This window comes from Protopterus annectens, chromosome 12.part0 (assembly GCF_019279795.1).
Source record: "Protopterus annectens isolate FY-2018-M chromosome 12.part0, PAN1.0, whole genome shotgun sequence".
NCBI lineage: Eukaryota > Metazoa > Chordata > Ceratodontiformes > Protopteridae > Protopterus > Protopterus annectens.
In genome coordinates this window covers 772,177,899-772,199,545 of record NC_056746.1, presented here as the reverse complement: position 1 = coordinate 772,199,545, position 21,647 = coordinate 772,177,899, and the positions used below count along the sequence as shown (strand labels likewise).

At 45.1% G+C, this 21,647-nt stretch overlaps 1 protein-coding gene across 1 annotated transcript in view; it reads right to left on the bottom strand.

Moving 5' to 3' along the window:
* The window catches only part of MAPK8IP3 (mitogen-activated protein kinase 8 interacting protein 3), a 3,746,918-nt gene that overhangs the window by 2,765,132 nt on the left and 960,139 nt on the right, over positions 1 to 21,647 (bottom strand). The window lies entirely within an intron of this gene.

Here is a 21,647-nt window from a genome sequence, read left to right as displayed (position 1 = left end):
CTGCACTGCATTCACTTATACTGCCTTCTGTTAAGAAACTGACCCTTTTCACCTCAGCAACATATGTGGCATAAACTAGATGTATGTATACATATGTATACAACCCATAACAAAAACAGATGTGTAAAACCTTACCATAACCATAGATGTCCTTTTCTTCCATGTTGTAGTATTTATCACCTTTGGGTAATCCTCTTCTTAGCTACCCAAACGTCCGGTCAGTATACAAAAGCTTTAGTCACTGTGATGTATACGGGAAGACTGACGTTGGCCATAAAAACGATGACTACATGTACCTTCCCTCAGAACTGAACGCCCCTGTCGACTCCAGTCCCAGGATATCTGCAAAAGTCCTGTGTCATCCAAAAAAGCATTTTTTTTTTTTACACGTATATAAAGAGTTTACGGGGTGGGCTAGAATACTGCAGCACGGAAGAGAAGGAAATCTATGGTTATGGTAATATTTTACACAACTATTCTATGTCCTTCTATTCCCATATTGCAGTATTCATCACCTTTGGGTGAGTGACAAAGCTCAAATGGAAGAGGAGGGTGGTATGGAACAGTTTTCCAAGAATCCATGAAGGATTCCCCTAGCAAAACCTGCTCTATATCTGGAAATATGGTCCAATTTACAACATTTGATGACTGTATGGACAGATGTTCAGGTGGCTACTTCTAGAATGGACTGGGTGTGCAGCCCTTTGAAAAAAGGCTCCAGATGAAGGCATGGCTCTAGTGGAGTGAATTTAAATGTTTGCCATGGTAGGAGTAACAAAGGGAAATGGCCCCAGAAATCCAGGCAGAAATAGATTGTTTTGTCACTGCTTTCTCCAGAGCTCTGGCGTGAAAGGAGACAATTGCTCTGATCTCCTAAGGGACTTGTTCTTGTCAAGGTAGTATCTTAGTTGTCTGTGAACATCAAGGGAATGCAGGACTCTCTCACTGTCATTCTGGGGATGTGGAAAAAAGGTGGGGAGGTGAATACATTGGTTCAGAGACAGCTCATTTACCAGCTTAGGCATGACGGATGGGTTGGTCCTTAGGGTCACTCTATCCTTGTGGAAGATTAGAAAAGGTGAGGTGGCCATGAGGGCCTGGAGCTCTGACACTCTCCTGGCTGATGTCAGGGTCACCAAAAGCACAGTTTTCCAAGTGCAATACTTCAAACAGGCTACAGCTGCTGGCTCAAAATGAGCCATCGTGAGTTTCTCTAAGAAATAGTTCATGCCCCAGGGCAGTGGAACTGGCTTCCTGGGGGGCATGAGATGCAGTACTCCCTTTAGGAATAATTTCAGTGGAAGCCGTGAAGCAACAGGGGATCAAGAGGCAAATAAGCAGAAATAGCAGCTTGGTGGGCCTTAACTAAAGAATATGCCAGCCCCGCTTGCAACAATTTAAACAAGTAGGACAGCACTAAAGGGACCTCACCTTGAAATGGGTCTAGCTGTCTTTGAAGACACCAAACAGAGAATCTTTTCCATTTAGACAAGTAACATCTCCTAGTATTGGGTTTCCTGGCCTCCTGCAAGACATTAAGCACGTCCTCAGTGTAAAGGTGTCTGAAAGGGATCAAAACTCTATCACCCATAGGGTTAGGGTCAGAGATTCCAAGTGGGAATGGATCAGGGATCCCCTGTCCTGTGTGAGAAGGCCCACGCTGTGAGGTAACTTGTGGTGATTTTCCCCTGGCTAAATGCAGAAGAAGGGGGAACCAATGCTGTTTTGGCCAAAAGGTTGTCACCAACACAAGATTTTTGGCTTGCCCTGCTGAATTTCCAACAGGACATTTTGTTAAGAGTGAGGGGGGGGGGTGCATAGAGAAACATCCCCTTCCTTGAGACAGAGAAGGCATCCATTGCCCTCGCTTGAGAGCTGGGTGCCCTGGTACAAAATAAGTTTCCTGTTCAGAGGGGAGGCAAGGAGATCTATTTGTGGTGTACCCCACTTTTGGACTATGTCCAGGAACACATCCCTGTGTAACAGCCATTCATGGGATTGTGACATTGGCCTGCTCAAGGTGTCGGCCTGAGTGTTCTAGGCTGAAGGAATGTAGACCGCTTGCAGGGTGACTCCATGCTGGGCCTCCAATTCCCAGGCCTGGAGTGCAAATCTGCATATCAAGAAAGATTTTGCCCCACCCCATTTGCTCACATACCAGAGAAAGTACAGTTTTGTACCTACCATAAATGTAGATGTTCGAGTGTTCACCTTGCTGCAGTCATCACACTTGGGTTATCCTGTCGTCAGGCAGTCCCGCAGTCGGCGGGAATTCCAAAGTCTTGGTCCGGCGTCGGTTGCTGTCGCTTCTTCCCTGCGCCAGGGGTATACATAATGCATCCGACACCATTTTCTTCAGTTTTTCTTGCCCCAGATGTCAGGTGCCCCCAAAAAGGTGGTCAGTAATAAGTACCAATTTATGAAGTTTTAGCACAAACACAAAAACCCTCTAGCTATAAGCAAATACATCAGGAAGGTTTTGTAGAGATTTAGCCAGTTAGATCAGAGGGGATGGAGGGGGGGGGGTAACCTGGACTGCAGCAGGGTGAACACTCGAACATCTACATTTATGGTAGGTACAAAACTGTACTATGTTCATCGTGTTACCCTGCTGCAGTCACCACACTTGGGTAGAATCCCAAAGCTAAGGATGGGTGGAGGATTCATAGAGGGTTAGAGAAGGCTAGAAGGCCCTGCAGAACTGCAGTGGCGAAGCCAGCTCTAGTCTTAGAGTAAAGTGGTAAGTGGTAGTGTTTGGTAAAGGTGTGTACTGAACTCCAAGTTGCAGCTTCCAAAATATCCTTGGTTGGAACCCCCTGAGGAAGGCTGTAGATGTAGCTGTTGCCCTGGTAGAGTGGGGCCTAATGGTAGCAGGAACTGGTTTTCCATGATGGGTATAGCAAAAACGAATGCAATGTCCTATCCATTTGGAAATGGTTTGTTTTGATACAGCCTTCCCTTGTGAAGCTGTTGCATAGGATACAAAGAGCTGGTCATATTTTCTAAAAACCTTAGTTTTATCCAAGTAGTAACGAAGTTGCCTGTGAATGTCCAAGGAATGCTGGAGTCTTTCACCTTTGTTCTGTGGATTTGGGAAGAAGGTGGGTAAGTGTATGGTTTGATTTAGAGCCATACTGGAAACCACCTTAGTTATGAAGGAAGGATTAGTTTGTAGAGAAACTCTGTCTTGATGGAAAATGAGGAAAGGTTCCACTGCCATTAGTGCCTGCAGCTCTGAGACTCTTCTAGCTGAAGTTATTGCTAGCAGCAAGGCAGTCTTCCATGATAGAAACTGTAGATCTGCAGAGAAAGCTGGTTCAAAGGGAGGTAGCGTAAGTTTTTCCAGAACAAAATTGAGGTCCCATGTTGGTGTAGGTGCTCTCCTGGGGGGTCTAATGTTTTTTGCCCCTCTGAGGAACTGCCTTAGAAGTGGATGTGAAAATAAGGGTGGATCCGTGTTGTAGTGGGCTGAAATAGCTGAAGCATGGATTTTAATGGAAGAAAAAGAAAGTCCTTTGTGCAACATCTCAGTTAAACACTGTAGGATCTGAGGCATGTGAGGCTGAAGTGTGTTTTGGCCTTTAGCTTGATTCCAGGCGCAAAATCTTTTCCATTTGTCCGAGTAGGCCTTCCTGGTGCTGGGCTTCCTAGCTTCCAGAAGAACATCCACAACTGCTTGGGAAAGAGGAACTGGCTGGATGCTTAGTTGATTTGCCATGCAACCAGATTTAAGGTTTTGAGCTGGCTGTGTAGAGTCTGATTTTTTTGCTGTGTGAGAAAATGAGCAATTTGTGGTAAAATCCAAGGTGGGCCCTGGGCCATATTCCTTAATAGTGGGTACCAGTGCTGGCGTGGCCAGTCTGGGGCTATGAGTATCAGTTGTGGTCTCTCCTTTCTGATTTTCAGAAGCACCTTTGTGAGGAGAGGCAATGGAGGGAAGGCATATACTGTCAGGTTTTTCCAACTGAATGAGAGTGCGTCCACTTTCCAAGCTTGATGGTGAAGTGTCCTTGTACAAAATTTTGTTAGCTGATAGTTTTGGGGCTGGCAAACAGGTCTATGTCTGGAAGGCCCCATTTTTGAGTTATCATTGCAAATACTTGTGGATCCAGTTTCCACTCATGGGGATCCATGATGTTTCTGCTGAGGTCGTCTGCCAATGTGTTCTTTTTTCCTGGCAGGAATTGAGCTTGTAACTGAACTTGGTAAGCCAGTGCTGTGTTCCACAAGGTCATTGCTTGCCTGCACAGAGGGTAGGAGTGTGTACCCCCTTGTTTGTTTATGTACCACATTACTGTGGTGTTGTCCGTCCTTATTGTAAGTTGTCCTGGATGTAATAGGTTCTTGAAGGCTGTCAGAGCATTCTGTACAGCTAGCATCTCTTTTTGATTAATGTGCAGATTTCTTTGATCTGCAGTCCATACGCCTTGAACGCACTGTCCTGCCATGTGTGCCCCCCAGGTGTAGTCCGTAGCATCTGTTGTCATAGTTTGCCTGGCTGGGGGCAAGGTGAAAGGCTGACCCTTGTTGAGGTGACATGCCTGAGACCACCATAGAAACTCCTGTTGTAGGCAAGGAATGAGAGACATCATTGTGTCCAAGCTGTGGCTGTGTTGAGACCATACACTTTTTAGGTACCACTGTAATTTCCTCATATGCAGCTTTGCAAACGGTATTAGTAGTATGCAAGATGTCGTGAAGCTCAAGGCCTGCAGAATTTTTCTTGCAGGGAGTAGGGTCTTTGTTGCCATTGTTTTGAAGTACTGAGTCAGTTGTAGTTGTTTGTCTGGCGTCAGATAAGCCTTCTGGGCCGTTGTATTCAAGCTGGAACCCAGGAATGTCATATTTTGTGAGGGTACTAGTTTTGATTTCTTTTCATTTTCTGTGTACCCCAGGCAACTTAGAAGATGTTTTACAAAGGCCAGATGTTGTAAGAGGATGTCCTTGCTCTCTGCTTGGATGAGGCAGTCGTCTAGGTATGGGTATATTTGAATTCCTCTTTGTCTGCAGTATGCAATTACTGGTGCCAGGCATTTTGTGAAGACCCTGGGTGCAGTAGATAAGCCAAAGGGCAGTGCAGAGAATTGGTAATGGGTTGAACCTGCAATGAAACGGAGGTATCTTCTGCAACTTTGTCTGATAGGGACATGCAGGTATGCCTCCTTGAGGTCCAACGTTACCAGCCATGCTTTCTTGCCCAACATGGGAAGAAGCTGCTGTAGTGTTAGCATCTAGAATTTGGGTACTTGTAAGAAGATGTTTAGAATTGAAAGGTCCAGAATTGGTCTCCAGGCATTGTCCTTTCTGGGGACTAAAAAGAGTCTTGAGTAAAATCCTTGGCCTTGCTCTCGTGCAGGTACCAGTTGAATGGCTCTCATATCCATGAGAGCTGTAATTTGTTTTTGTGTCTCTGCCCATTGATTTTGTGGCAGGTTTGGCATTCCTCTTTTCATTGGCAAGTTGTGGAAATGGAATCTGTATCCTCGTGAAATTATGTCTAGGACCCATTTGTCCTTTGTGACAATGTGCCAGTTGTCTGAAAAAAGTGCGAGTTTTCCTCCCAAGGGAGCTGCCAAGAGAGTATTGCTTGGCCAGATGAGGTGCAAGTCATTGAGTTTGTCTTCTTGCAGATTGGGGCCTGTCTTCTCCTCCCTTCTGTGTTGCAGTGCCCCATTGACGAGGTTTGTATTGGGCTTGTGGTTGTCCTCTGCCTCTTGGACATCTGTATTTACCCCTCTGTGGTCTGTCAGTAGTTGGAAAGGACCAATTTTTAGTTGGCCAATTTCTGCTGAAGCGAGGGGGCTGTACCTGTAGAAAATCTTTGACTGTCTGCATAGATTTTGCCTTATCCTCCATTTTCTTTAAGACTTCTTCTGCCTTAACTCCAAATAGAACATCCTGCTGTAAGGGAGCATCTAGAAGCTTTGCTTTAACATGATCAGGCAGAGTTTGTTCCTTTAACCAAGCATGTCTACGTATAACAGACCCAGTGACAGCTGCTCTGCAGGAAGCCTCCAAAGAATCAAAACTACATTGTAAAGTATGTTTGCCCACCTGTTTAGCTGCATGCAACAGATCCTGCATTTCTTTCAATTCAGACTGTTGAGGGAGTGTGCTCATTTTTTGTTTTAGCTGAGACATAAGAAATTGCTGATATTTCAGCATGTGAAATTGGCAATTTAGTGCTCTCATAGCTAGAGTGGCTGAGGTGTAAACGTTTTTCCCCCACCTGTCTAGTGCTCTGGAGTCCCTTTCAGAGGGTACAGGATTTCTTGCCATAGAAGCCTTCGCCCCTTTGGGACCCTGGGAAATAGTCTCTGGATCAGCAACAGAGCTTTTATAAAGGAATTTGTGGGAATCAGGCTCTCTATAGTATCTGTCTGGCTTGGCTGGAGCAGGAGGCAGAGAATCTGGGTTCAAACTAGATTCTAAGTAAACATCATCCACAATGTCTAAAACTGGGGGAATAGCAAGTGGCCTGTGCTGGGGAAGTAAAAGAAACTCTCTGAGCCTTTTCTTTGAGTCAGAGTAGTCCTGACCTTCCCAGTGAAAATGTTCCCTCATAGTGTGTAAAGTTTCCCCAAAGGAGTAATCTTCAGGAGGAGAAGCTGAGAGAATAGAATCTTCAGCATCAGAATCCTCAAAAGGGGAGAAGGAGTAATCTTGGTCCTCAGAGGAGCCTGAGGAAATAGACACTTGATCAGAGGAGGCATAGTCTTCCTCTTGTCTAGGCCTTTTGTCGGGTGGGGGTTGGGAACCCCTGATTAAAGAGATCAAATCTTCAGCCATTTTAAGCATCTGTTTCTTAGGCATGGGGCCTTGAACAGTAGACTGAAGTGCAGTCTTTTTAGGTTTAGTAGGAGTCTCAAGCTTAGGATACGTTTTTATGGTGAGCGTCGTCGGTCTGAAAACATCTTCAGAAACCGAAGGTGTTTCTGCAGCACCGACATCTCTTTCTGCAGAGTCGTCGGTAGGGGCTGAACAAAATGGCTGCGTCGGCCTAGCGCTCTCCGCAAAAGGATCCAAAGTGGTCTCAGGTTCCAAATCTGCGGTAGTCAGGGGCTGAGTTGGAGCCTCACTGAAGACCGGTGAACCGGAGACCGGTCCAGCCGAGGCCTCGGAGTCTGGTTTGGGCCTAGGCTGCCTGTCCTTATCCTTGCGTTTTTTGTGCACGCCGGTAGTCGGTTGCTCCGACGGCATTGTGTAGTTAAATTTTCTACCGAAGTAGTGTCATGCGAGATCAAAGCGTCTTTTATAGTACGCTTATTAAAGCTAGCACAAAAACGACAACCAGTGACGTTGTGGTCTGGGCCTAGGCAAGGTATGCAGTAAGAGTGCAAATCCTTATGAGGCATTTGCTTCCCACAAGAAATGCAATTGTTGACTTTTTCTGACATCGGTCTGAGGCAAGAAAAGTTTCCCCAACGGGGTACTTAGCTTTACTGAAGACTTCGGATCTGAAATTCGACTTCGAAAATCTCAGGAGTTGGCCAACCGGCACTTGCGAACTGCTTCTGCTTCGGGCACCGCGCGGCAAGAAAGACTGAAGAAAATGGCGTCGGATGCATTATATATACCCCTGGCGCACTGACGTCAGGGAAGAAGCGACAGCAACCAATGCCGGACCAAGACTTTGGAATTCCGGCCGACTGCGGGACCGCCTGACGACAGGATAACCCAAGTGTAATGACTGCAGCAGGGTAACACAGTGAACATCTGTAGTTTTGTCTGTGAAAACTTCAGGGGCCTTGCTTCAGAATGTGTTGGAAGGTCCTCAGAGCAAAGACGATGGCCCTCATCTCCATGGTGTTGATGTGATCTCTCTTGAATGTGCTTGTCCAGGTGCCTTGCAGCTTTAGGTTGTCCATAGCAACCCAGGTCTGAGGCATCTGTGTGCATCTCCTGGACTGGAGTGAGGGGCTGTAAGGGAAGTCCTGGGTTGAGAGAGACTTGTTCTATCTACCAAAGGATCTCTGGTATGGTCCAAGGGGTGGGAGTATTGAGACCATGTGGGAGTCAGGTGCCACTGAAGTTTCCTCATGTGCAGTCTTGCCAGTGGCAACATGGATACAGTGGAGGCCATGTGCCCTAGGAGTTTGAGATATTGTCTTGCTGTCATAACAGTGGCATGGAGAACAGACAGTAAGCATTGCTTCAGGCTTTCTACCTTTTGGGGTGGAAGGAATGCCCTCATAACATCTATCCTGATTCTGCACCCCAGGAAAACTTGGTCCTGGAAGGGGATTAGTTTGGACTTGGTGAAACTGATGATGAACCCCAGAGCCTGCAGGACAGAAATGACTTTTTGGAGGTGGACGTGTAGGGAAGTGGAGCAACCTGCCTGGATCAGGAGGTCATTCAGGTATGGAAAATGTTGAATCCCTTGGACCCTGCAATAAGCTACCACTGGAGCCAAGCACTTGGTGAATACCCTTGGAGCAGTAGATAGTCCTTGTCTGCAGGGGAACTGAAAATGCAAGGATCTCATACAGAAGTGTAAGTACTTCCTGTAAGTGGGCCTTATGGGGATATGCAGATATGCATATTTGATGTCCAAAGTGGCCAGAAATGCCTGAGGCAATAGCAAGAGGAAAACAGTCTGGAGTATAAGCATGCAAAAAGTGGTTACTTGCAGAAAAAGGTGGGACAGATCCAGGATGGGTCTCCATGGGCCGTATTTCCTTGGGACTAGGAAAAGTCTGGAGTAAAAGCCCTTTCCCTTTCCTGACACAGGGATAGGTTGTACAGTCCCTTGTGACAGGATACCATCTAAGACTGTCTGGAAAAAGGGTAGTTGGCCCTTTGGTGGGTGTGGGATACCTCTTAAGGAGGAAGGAATGACCCAAGTCATGAAGTAACCCTTTTCTATAATTGACAAGACCCACTTGTCTAAGGTAATGCTTTGCCAGATGGGAAGACAGTGAGAGAGTCTTTGGGATAGGGGAATGGAATTGGACTACCTTCCCTATCCTGAAACTGAGGCTTCTGAACAGGAGTCTGAGCAGGCCTGATTGAGGGCTGTTGTTTCCTGGAGCTCTTTTTGCTCCTAGAATGAGGGGCAGGAACAGAATGTTTCCTGATGAACTGTGTCTTGGTGGGATAATTCCTACGTAATTTAAGGATTGGAGACACAAACAAATCTTTTAGGTCTTGCAATTCCTTCCCCTTTTGTTGAAGGGTTTTGAAAAGCTCTGCCCTTTTGGCCCAAAAAAGGGCAGAATTGTCCAGGGGAGCATCCAGAAGTTTAGCCCTAATGTCATCAGGTAGGGGTTGGAGTCTCAGCCAAAATTACTTTCTGAGCACAGAAGCAGAAGCTGCAGATCTGGCTGAGGCGTCTGCAGCATCATAGCTGCACCTGATGGAATGTCTTCTCACTTAAGAGGACAGGGAAATAAGGTTAGATATTTAAACCTTAGAAGGAGAGTCTGGGAGATCAGCTACAAGTTTAGAAACCTGAGTGAAAAGGGCCAGGGCATACTTAAGACATGTGAGCCTGATAGTTAACAGCCCTGAAAGCCACAGTGGCAAAGTGTATACCTTTTTACCAATGCATTCCATGGTCTTGCTGTCCTTATCAGTGAGAAGGGCAGAGATGGAGGGTAGCAATCTGGAGGCCTTGTCTGCAGAGACTGAAATAGTGCCAGGGTCTGCAACAGGGCACTTAACAGAAATCTGGCCCCTTCTTGCACCTTATAAAACTGGTCAGGCCTTCTTAGGGCTGGTGTTTCGGATTCAGGGTTTTTAGAAGCTGCATTGAAGGTGTCTAAAAAAGTTGGCAAGACTGGAAGAATGGCAGAAGGTACCTCTTTTGAACCTCAGACATCTCAGTGGAATCCCATTTAAAGAACTCTCTCATTCGAGAGACAGTTTCACCAAAGGTGAAGGTCCTCTCCTAGGGAATCTGCCTCAGGAGAAGGCATTTGAGAGGCATAGGAAAGGGAGTCTTCTGAAGAGGAATCTGAGGAGTCTTTAGCTTCAAGGGGAAGGGGATCTCCAGTCTGAGGCCTGGGACTAATAACTGGTGGGGTAACTGGAGAGGAGGCAGGCATGGAAGGCCTAAGAGACATGAAGGAGGACAGACATGTTTTGTCATTTGTTCCCCTTTTAAGGAAGTGACAGGCCTAGATGGCGTAGGGCCTAAGGGAGGCCTAGGTTCTAACTGTTGAATAGCAGTGGAAGGACCAGTCTGGGAGTCCATTGCGAGCCAAGGCTCCCTCTCATCGTTTGTGCCCAACATCCGCAAACCCTCCACGGACGTGCTTTCAGACCTAGGTTTTGCGGCCTCTGAAACTGTACCTGCATCAGCTGATTCCGTACGTTCCTCCAGGTGAAAGTCAGCCATAGGGAGAAAGTCGGGTGGAGGAGTAGCAGCAGTAGATTCAGGCCTGGAAACTTTGGCCTTCTTTTTTGGTGGCTTGGCAGTCTGACCAGACAGCCCTTCCATTGCTACAGCCAGACATTTAAGACACTGGTTTTCTAAGTAGATGTTTAAGGCATGCAGATGGCTGTGGAGAGTCTTTGGAATGAAGGCCTGACAAATCACAAAGGTTTTATGGTTATGGTTGGCCCTAGGCAGAAAAGGCAGAGGTTGTGGGCATCATTATGGGGGATCTGACGTCCGCACCTACACTTTCCTTTCCTGGATGACAATATACCTGACTAGGCATGCAGTCACCAAAAATAGAAGAAGAAAACAGCCCCAGTGGGGTACTTATCTTAAATATGAAGGATCCGACGGCAGAGATGGCAGGAAGAGCTGACGTTTCACTGGCAGCAGACAAGTTCTGGGGAAAGATATGTGCAGATGTCACTTTTAAGGTTTAAACACCATACAGCCAACGTCAGATGTCCCACGTACCTCACACTGACTAAATCTTTTGTATACTGGCCAGACAGCCGGGTAGCTAAGCAGAGGATAACACAAAGGTGATGAATACTGCAACATGGGAATAGAAGGACATTGAATATTCTTTGTTATATGGTCAGTACATTCTAGGACTTAAGCACCTCTGAATAAACATCAGTACACTGCAGTAGCCAATGCACTGACATATCCACTCCAGCTACATGAAAATCAACAGAACACTGCAGAGATCCTCCCTTTGATGAAGACAATGATAGCTGCATATGCATGCCACACAGATGCCTACTGCAGACTAAAGGAATTCTTTCATGTATGCATGTTGGTATACCTTACAGAATGCAGGTCTACGTCACAGTATGCATATCTATCCTACATCACATTCACAGCATATATGTCTGCTCACAGTGCTGTGCACTCATGTATTCTTTACCTCTGTAAGCCCACATAAAGACATACATGCCTACCCAAGAAAATGCAAGGTTTATTTGCCTCTACCACTACATGAAAGTCTATCCATTCTGCTGCCAATATCTGTCCACACCAGTGCATAAACAGCTGTCCACATGTACGTCTCCCCACAGTACTGTCTGCCCTGTCAGCTTATGCCATTATACCCATGTTTACCTAAAGTTGCTTCTGCATGTATACCAACACAACCTCATGCATGTCTAATCATACCACTACAGTGATGTCTATACTTCTCAGTGCATGCATTTCTACATAAGTCAGTACAGTCACTTCTCACTACATCACTGAATATGCATGTGTGGACATGTCACTGTATGCATATGTGTCTGTGTCATTAAGAAGCATTGAGACAGATACACTGCACTGGAACATCTTCATGCTGCCTCTTGTAACTATGACTGGAATAAGACCCTAAGTGACAAAAACTCTGCACCTTCAATTACTTCCTAGTATAAGGGAGTGGGGAAAAATTATAGAACTCTTTACATGGCTAAAATATTCAAAGCATGCAAACCATGTAAGAACACAATGTCAAAAGAAAATCTTCTGTCCCTACTTTTTTTTATTAGTCTTGACTACTGCTTGGCAGAATAATCTTAGCCAGCAATATTTGCTCCAAGCTAGAGGCAATGTATAACAGCAGTTTCTCACATGGTGCCAATGTTGCTTCAGTCGTCACTCAAGGGAGGCTATATGAATTCTGTAGTTCTTACAATCCTTATACATTTCATGCACCATGACATTCCAGAGTTGTTACACTGGATTCATTTCCTGTCTGTGCATGATGAAAATACAGTTGTGTAAAATTCTACCATAACAGTAGATGACCTTCCCTTCACTGCTGCAGTGTTCCACACACTAGGGATCCCCTGCCAAGGGTAGCCCAAAGTATGGCTAGTATACCAAAGGCTTAGGATGTTAAAGGGACACTGTATGTCACACATATGCTCCCCACTCATGGTGTAGGGCATAAGGCTGACTTACGAATGTACCTATCTCAGAAATGAAAAGGCCCAGAAGGAACAAGAGTTCAAGGAGTAAAACAGAAAAATGTGCATCCAGAAAGAAAAAAAGAAAAAGTGGGAGGAGGGAGGGAGGGAGTGAATATTGCAACAGTTAAGAGGACATCTACTGTTAAGGTAAGATTTTACACAGCTGTATTATATCCTTCCATATCAGTGTTGCAGTATTCCTTACACTAGGGAGAGCACAAAAGCTCAAGACGAAACTTGGGAAGAGGAAAGTCCAGCAGAGACCTCAATAAAACCATGCAGAATAGCCCTGGCAAATCCACCTCTTGCCCTGTAAAACCTATCCAACTTTTAATGTTTGGTAAAAGTATGAACAGAAATCCAAGTAGCTGCCTCAGGAATGGAGTTGGTATCCGATCCTTTGAAAAAAAGCACCAGAAGAAGCCACAACTCTAGTAAAATAAGCCTTAACAGAAGAAGAAAGGCTTTTCCCAAGAAAAGAGTAATAGTTTGCTTAGAAACAGCCAAACGTAAAGACCTATGATGGAAAAGAAACAAAAAGCTGCTCAGATTTAGGAAAGCCTTTAGTTTTATCTAAATAATATTTGAGTTGTATATGCAAATCCAAGGTGTGAAAAACCTTCTCACTAGTAGACTGTAGAGACAGGGAAAAAGTGGGCAAATGAATATACTGATTAAGAGACTACTCATCGACCACCTTGGGCATAAAAGAAGGATTCGAACAAGGAGACACCCTGTCCCTCTGAAAAACTAAAAAAAGGAGGTACAGCCATAAGAGCCTGAAGCTCAGACACCCTTCTAGCTGAAGGGTCAAAAGAAGAACAGTCTTCCAAGTACAATGCTGTAAGGAAGCTGAATCTGTAGCCTCAAAAGGAGCCCGAGTCAATTTTTCAAGAACAAATTAAGGTCTCAGGAAGGAGGAATAGGCTTCTTGGGAGGCCTAACATGAAGGACACCTTTAAGGAATTGTTTGACTTCAAATCTAGAAGCCAAAGGAGGAGTCAAAGGCAGACAAGCAGAAATAGCTGAAAGATAGGCTTTAACTGAAGAGTATACCAACCCAACACTGAACAATTCACACATATAACAGAGAAAGTACAATTTTGTACACTTTCCATAAATGTAGATGTTCAAGTGTATTCACTGTTGCAGTCATCACACTTGGGTTATCTGCCTGCAGGTAGCCCTCACTCGGCCTGAATATCAGAGACTTAGTATTTTTGCGTTGGTTGCTGTCACTTCGGGACTGACGTCTGGTCATCAGGGGTATAAAAACAGGCAGTCGATGCCATTATTTCAGTTTTTCTTACCCCAAATGTCAGGAGCCCCTCAAATAGGAGCTAAGTTATGGTGGGAAAAAACACCACCAGTAAAAAGTAAATACCAAAAGCCCTGTAAGAGGAAAGTAATACAGACAGAGAAGGAGAGAGAGAGAGAGAGAAAAGGGGGCTGGAGGGTGGGAAACCAGGACTGCAACAGTGAATACACTCGAACATCTACATGTACAGTAAGTGTACACAACTGTACTATGTTCTTCATGTTTCACTGTTGCAGTCATCACACTTGGGTTGATTCCCAAAGCTGAAGAATGGGTGGAGGCAGTCAAGAAGAGTTGGGGATGGCTAGTATGCCCTGCAGGACTGCTGTTGCAAAACCCTGCCTGGATTTGGAAAAGATAGGCAGGTGGTAATGCTTGGTGAAGGTATGAACAGAACTCCAGGTAGCAGCTTCCAGAATGTCCCTGGTAGTCACTCACCTGAGGAATGCTGTAGAGGTAGAAGTTGCCCAAGTGGAATGCATTCTGACCCCCTGAGGGGTTGGTTTCCCATGGTGTTTGTAACCAAAATGGCTACAGTGTGTTATCCATTTGAAAATTGTTTTGATATGGCCTTGCCATCTGTCCGTGGTGCAAAACTAACTAGCAACTGGTCAGTTTTCCTGAAGGGCTTAGTCCTATCAAGGCAGAATCTGAGCTGTCTGTGCACATCTAAAGAGTGCAGGATCCTTTCCCCTTTATTTTGAGGATTAGGGAAGAAGGTTGGCAAATGGATAGACTGGTTGAGAGCTACACTGGACACCACTTCAAGCATAAAAGTAGGGTAAGTCCTGAGGGAGACCCTGTCAGCATGAAAACTAATGAAGGGTTCCACAAGTAGCTCAGACATTCTTCTAGCTGAAGTGATGGCCAGGAGCAAGGCTGTTTTCCAAGAGAGGAATTTTAACTTTGCTGATGCTTCAGGCTCAAAGGGGGGTAGTGTGAGCTTTGCCAGTACAAAGTTAAGGAACCAAGCAGGGGTGGGGGCTCTCCTTGGTGGCCTTAAGTTGTTGGCCCCTCTCAGGAACTGTTTGATGAGAGGGTGAGAGAAGAGAGGTGGCTCAGTGTTGTAATGAGCCAAGATAGTAGAGGCATGGATCTTAATGGAAGAGAAGGATAGGCCTCTGTGGAGTAGATCTACTAGGTAATCCAGGATTAGAGGTAAGGAGGGTAGTGCTGTGTCCGCTCCTTTAGATTAAATCCAGGAACAATACATTTTCCACTTATCAGCATAGGATTTCCTTGTACTGGGTCTTCTGGCTTCAAGAATGATGCCCAGCAACTGCTTGCTTAGGCTGGTCAATGGGGGAGAATGATGTCCAGCACCTGCATGCTTAGGCTGGTCAATGGGGGAGAATTCAAGGAATAAGCCAGGAAGCAAGGGTCAGGGTTTGCAGTTGCGGAGGCAAGATCTGTCCCTCCTACTGAGTGAGGAGGGTTGGGATCTGGGGTAGATGCCATGGTGGCACCGGTGACAGGCTGCACAGTAGTGGGTACCAGGGCTGGTGTGGCCAGTCTGGGGCAATCAGGATTGCCCTTGGTTTGTCCTCTCTTATCCTGAGTAATATTCTTGCAAGAAGAGGCAGAGGGAGAAATGTATAGATTGAGAGGTTTACTCACTGGAAGGATAGGGGGATCCACTTTCCAGGCCCTGCTGTGAGGTGTCCTGGTGCAGAATTTGCTGAGCTGGTGACTGTAGGGGGTGGCAAAAAGGTCCACTTCCGGGGTTCCCCATTTCTGGGTTAGAAGGCTGAAAGTGCTGGGGTCTAATTGCCACTCATGTGGGTCTAGGAGATTTCTGCTTAAGTCATCTGCCACAGAGTTTTGTTTGCCTGGCAGGAATTGAGCTTGCTGATGAATATGCATGTCCAAGGCCATGTTCCACAGGGTCATGGCTAGCGTGCAGAGTGGGTTCCCCCCTATTTGTTGATGTACCACATAACTGTGGTGTTGTCTGTTTTTATTAGCAGGGGACCTGGTGAGAGTAGGGATCTGAAAGCTGTCAGAGCGTGCTGAACATCTCTTTTTGGTTGATATGCAGATGAATTTGACTTGGGCTCCCGTGGCCCTGAATGCACTTGTCTTCCAGATGTGCCCCCTAGGCATAGTCCGATGCATCTGCGGTTAAGGTCTGGGCAGTGTGGGTTGTGTAAAGGAAAGTCCCTTGTTGTGGTTGCATGCTGCTGCCCACCAAATAAACTCTGTCCTTAGACAAGGTATGACAGGTATGATGGTTTCCAGGTCCTGAAAATGTTGGCACCAAAGACTTTTTAAGTGCCACTGAAGTTTCCTCATATGCAGTCTGACATATGGAATTAGTAAAATGCAAGAGACCATGAACCCTAGAGCCTGCAGTATTTTCCTTGTGGATAGCTGGGTTCTGGTGGCCATTTGAGCAAAGTAGCCTTTTAGATAGGCTTGTTTTTCTGGAATAAGGAATGCCATCTGGGATGCTGTGTCCAAGCTTGCTCCCAGAAATACAATCTTTTGACTGGGGACAAGTTTTGATTTTTTTTCGTTGATAGTGTACCCCAGGGAGGTTAGAAGGTTCTTTACAATTGTCAGGTCCTGCAACAGCTTTGCCTGACTGTCTGCCTGAATCAGGCAATCATCCAAGTAAGGGTATATTTGAATCTTTCGCTGTCTGCAATAAGCGATGGCTGGAGCCAGGCATTTTGTGAAGATTCCGGGAGCAGTGGATAAGCCAAAGAGAAGTGCAGAGAACTGATAATGCATAGATCCTGCCCTGAAAGTTAGATATTTCCTGCATGAGTCCATGATAGGGATGTGCAGACAGGCTTCTTTTTGGTCTAGGGTGGCTAAACAGGCATCTTTGGACAGCATAGGAAGAAGCTGCTGAAGGGTGAGCTTTTTGAATTTTGGTATCACCAGGAAGTTATTTAGAATGGAAAGATCTAGGATTGGGCGCCAAGTGCCCTCTTTTCTGGGTACCTGGAAAAATCTGGAATAAAACCCTTGACCTATCTGGTCTGCAGGAACACGCTGAATTGCCCTTATGGAGAGCAAGGATTGAACTTGGTTTTGTGCCTCTGCCCACTGGTTTGGAGGAAGGTCTAGGAATCCTTTTGGGGTTGGCAGTGTATGGAAGTAAAATTTGTTCCCCTGGGAAACAATGTTGAGGACTCATCGGTCTTTGGTGATGGAGGTCCAGTTTTTTTGCATGGTGGGCAAGTTTTCCTCCTAGGGGCACAAGCAATTGGGCAGAGGTGAGGAATGAAGTTGAGAAGTCATTGTGAATTCTTTCCGTAAGAGGGTGGCTTAGCACTCCCTTTTTTAACAGTGGAGGTACAACATTGTTTAGATCTCTGCATACTCTGAGACTGTAATCTGGGGAGGGGGGGGGGGTCTTTTCCCCTGGGTCTAGTTTGAGATGGCCTTGAGGGGGCTGGAAAGAACCAATGTTTCTAATTGCAATGCCTACTGAATCTTGAAGGCTGCACTTGCAAAAATCTTTGACTGTCTGCATAGACTTAGCATTTTCTTCCATCTTTTTTAGAACCTCTTCTACTTTGGTGCCAAACAGATCGCCCTTATCCAAAGGAGCGTCTAGTAATTTTGATTTGACATGGTCTGGCAAGGTCTGCTCCTTAAGCCAAACATGCCTTCTCAGTACAGAACCAGTGACTGCTGCCCTGCAAGATGCTTCTAGGGCATCAAACCCACATTGCAAGGTATGCTTGCTGACTTGGCTTGCAGAATGCATAAGCTCCTGTAATTCTTTATTTTCTGCACAGTCTGTAAAGGTATATAATTTTTGCTTAATAAGTTCCATAATATGTTGCTGGTATTTCAGCATGTGAAACTGGCAATTCAATGCCCTAATGGCGATAGTTGCAGAGGTGTATACTTTTTTATCCCATCTGTCTAAAGCTCGGGAATCCCTGTCCGAAGGGGTGGGATTCTTAGCTGTAGTTGTTTTTATACCATTAGGCCCTTGGGAAATGACCTCTGGGTCAGCAATTTCTTTTGAAAAGAAATTTGTGAGAGTCAGGGACTCTGTTGTACCTGTCTGGTTTCCTTGGAGCAGGGGGTAAAGTATCAGGAGTTAGACTGGATTCCATAAAGACAACATCCACAACATCCAGAACAGGAGGGATAGCTAAAGGTCTATGTTGTGGCAAATCTAAAAATTCTCTGAGTCTCTTTTTGGACTGAGGATAATCCTGGTATTCCCAGTGGAAATGCTCTCTTAAAGTATGAAGGGTTTCACCAAAAGAAAAATCTTCTGGAGGGGAAGCAGATGGAATGGATTCTTCTGCATCTGAATCCTCATAAGCAGATAAAGGCATGTCTTCATATTCAGAAACCTCAGAGTCGTCGGACTCTTGGTCAGTTAAAGCTGCTGGGGACAGGTCTCTTTTTCTCTTAGCAGGAGAAGACTGGCTTCCCCTAATCAGTATGATCAGGTCTTCTGCCATTTTAAGCATTTCAGATTGTGGCAAGGAAGCAGGTGCTTGAGATTGGGTCATCGTTTTTTTAGGTGTAGCTCGAACTCTTGGCCTTAGAAACTCGGTAGTTTTAGACATAACTGAAGATGCGAAAGAAGTCGTCGGTTTGTGTCAAAATTGGTAATGTGAAGAACTGTCTGCACAGCATCTCGGACCTATCCAAGGTAGAGGCATCTGCAGGTTCCATAGTCAAAGAAGCATCTCACGGCATACTGGACTCTGAACGGGTCTCGGTAGTGGCCTGTGAATCCATCAAAGCAAGCATCAGGGGCTGTGAAAGCACCTCACTGAATACCGGCGAACTGGCGACTAGCTTACCAGAAGCGTCGGCAGTTTTGGACCTGTGCAGTCTGTGTCTGTCTTTATCCTTACGGTTTTTTGGAAGATCGGTATTCAGATGGTTTACCGAAGCCATTTTGGAATACAGAGATCGACAGCAAAAGTATTTAGTGACAATAAGGTTCCGACGATGAATAGTTTGGGCATTGACCAAAGCACAAAACTGACACGGTAAGTTGTGGTCTGGGCCTAAACAGGTGATGCAGTAAGAATGGAAATCTCGGTGTGGTATTTGCTTTCCACAGGCGAGACAATTGTTAACTTTTTCTGACATCGGTTAGAGCAAGAAAAAAGGATCCCACACAGGGTACTTAGTTTGAGAAGACTTCAGGATGATTCAATTCAGAAACGAAAACTCAGGTAGCGACCGACCGGCACTCGTACGAATTGCTTCTGCTTCGGGCTCCGCGGCAAGAAAGACTGATGTAATGGCATCAGCTGCCTGCTTTTAAATCCCTGACGTCAGTCCTGAAGCAACAGCAAGATGCAGAAATACTAAGTCTCTGGTATTCGAGCCGACTGAGGGATACCTGCAAGTAGATAACCCAAGTGTGATGACTGCAACAGTGAAACACAAAGAACACCAAAAGAAACTTCCACAGAAAGTTATAAGCAAGACACCTAACAGAAAATGTCTTCCATTTGGACAAAAAAGATTTCCTGGCAGCGGGTTTCCTGGGCTCCTACATAACCCAAAGCGCACACTCTGAAAAAAAAAAAAAGGGTTCCTAAAAGGGATCAAAACCCTACCACTCACAGTGTTGGATGAAGAGTGGAGGATGGATGAGAGACCTCTTGTCTTGTGTGAGTAGTTTCACCCTATGAGGGTGAATTAAAACTTGCGGTGACTGGCCTTGGCTAAGTGCAAAAGAAGAAGAGGGAACCAATGCCGTCTAAGCCAAAAGGGAGTCACCAACAAGATTTTGAGACAGACTTGTTCTATCTTAGAGAGGACCCTCAGTATGAGAGGAAGTGGAGGGAAGGCATAAAGAAACATCCCCATCAATGAAAAAGAGAGGATATCCACCTTCCAAGCCAGAGGACATGGGACTCTGATGCAAAACAGAGGAAGATGTCAGTTCAGAGGGGAGGTAAAAAGATCTACCTGAGGAGTACCCCACTGGTGGAACATGTCCCGAAACACGTCTCTGTGAAGCATCCATGTGTGTTATGGACCTGCTCGGAAAGTCTGCAACAATCTTCCGATCTGAAGGAATATAAATATCTTGAAGAGTTACCTGATACTGGGCAACCAGATCAAATACCTGAACAGCTAGTCTGCACAAGAAGTTAGACTGTGTCCCCCCATGCTTGTTGATGTACCACATCACTGTGGTATTTTCGGTAAAGATTTTGAGGGGCCCTGGAAGGAATAGAGAATGTAAAGCCTGAAGAGCCAGAAGAAGTGCCCTCATTTCTTTAATGTTGATATGGTTCTTTTTCTGATGCAGGGACCACAGCTTCTGAACCTTTAGAGGGCCAAGAGAAGCTCCCGACTCCATGTCTGAGGCATCCAAAAAAAAATTTCTGAGAGGGGGAATGCAGGCTGAAAAGGAAGCCCTAGATTGAGAGAGAGCTGATGAATCTATCACTGAAATTCTAGCTTGAGGCATGGAAGAAGAGGAACTGGAAAGTCCAAAGGATGAGAATGTTGAAGGAAGACTGACTTGTAGCTTTCTCATATGAAACCTGGGTAGAGGAAGTATAGGAATGGTGGAAGCCATGTACCCAATGCCCTAACTGAGAGTATAGGAAGAAGGGATTGAAAAAATACAATCAGAGTTAAAGCGTTGGGAGGCGGCAGGGATGTCAGCAAAGAATGGTCTGGAGCCTGCATCCGAGAAAAACATGATCTTCAGAAGGAGTCAGGAAGGATTTTTGGAAATTCGCAGTAAACTCTCTGCAGTAGACTCTGCAAGAGGCAAACAGTATAGTGAAGTTGCTAAAGCAAGGTCTCTGGAGAGGAAACCTGAATGAGCAGGTCATCCAGATAAAGAAAAATCTGCATTGCCCTCATCCTGCAAAAAGCAGTTAAAGGAGTAAGGTGTTTGGTGAAGAAGCTTGGAGCAGCAGACAGGCCAAAGGGCAAAGCAGAAAACTGAAAATGCAAGGAAGAAACGTAAGAATTTTATGAAATGGAGATTAATAGGAATATGGAGACAGGCATCCTTGAGATCCAGAGAGAAACTAGGAGAGCCTGAGCTAGAAGATAAAACCAGGTCTGAAGGGATAGCATGTGAAAGAAAGGAACCTTCAAAAGAGTTTGAGCTGGGAAAGATGCAGAATGGGTCACCAGCTGCCTTCTTTCCTGGGAACCAGAAGCATTCTGGAATAAAACCCCTTCCTCTTTTGAGGAGTAGAAACTGCATGGATGGTGCCTGAAGGATATCCAGAAACAAGAGCAGCTGTTCCTGAGGAGGTTGAGGAATGCCCAGAAAAGGATGAAGGGATTTCCATACCATGCAATACCCCTGATGAATAATGAATAGAGTAAAATAATCCCGAGTGATCCTTAACCAATTCTGAAAAGACAGGGAAAGATGAAGAGATAGGGAAACTTGGCTTAGGAGGGAGAGAACAGCACAGTCAGACAGAACCTGGTTTGTCTGGAAAAGGAGACTTCTGAGCTGTAGGAGTATGAGTAGACTTACGATCTTTGGAAGAAGCCCTAGCAGAGATTGGGTGAAAGCGCTTAGTTGTTGGTGTAGTGTGCTGTGTAACAGTATGTATCCATATACATATATATATATATATATATATATATATATATATATATATATATATATATATATGATAGCATGTTATCCATACTGTGTATGGATTGTATTGCATTAAAGTGCTTTGTATTATACCACTGGTGTGCTCCATTTTTTATTTTATTTTTTTGTGCTTTTAACTCTCCCACAACATTGTTTTAAAATATTTTCCTGTGATTTCTGAGCTCTCTATTATCACTGTGTTGAACTGATGAGTAGTGTCTTGTGTTTCATTTATTATTAAATATTTTAAACCTTTTAACTGTGGCTGGTTTGTGAGTAGAGATATTCACTTACATATTTACTTCACATTTGTTAACCTGGTTAGTCCAACTGAGTTTGCAAACAAATCCATTTTCAGTGGAGACCCGAGGGGAAAAGCCCCAGCAAACATAAGTAAAAATAATGTGACAATATACACATATTAAATAACAATCACAACAC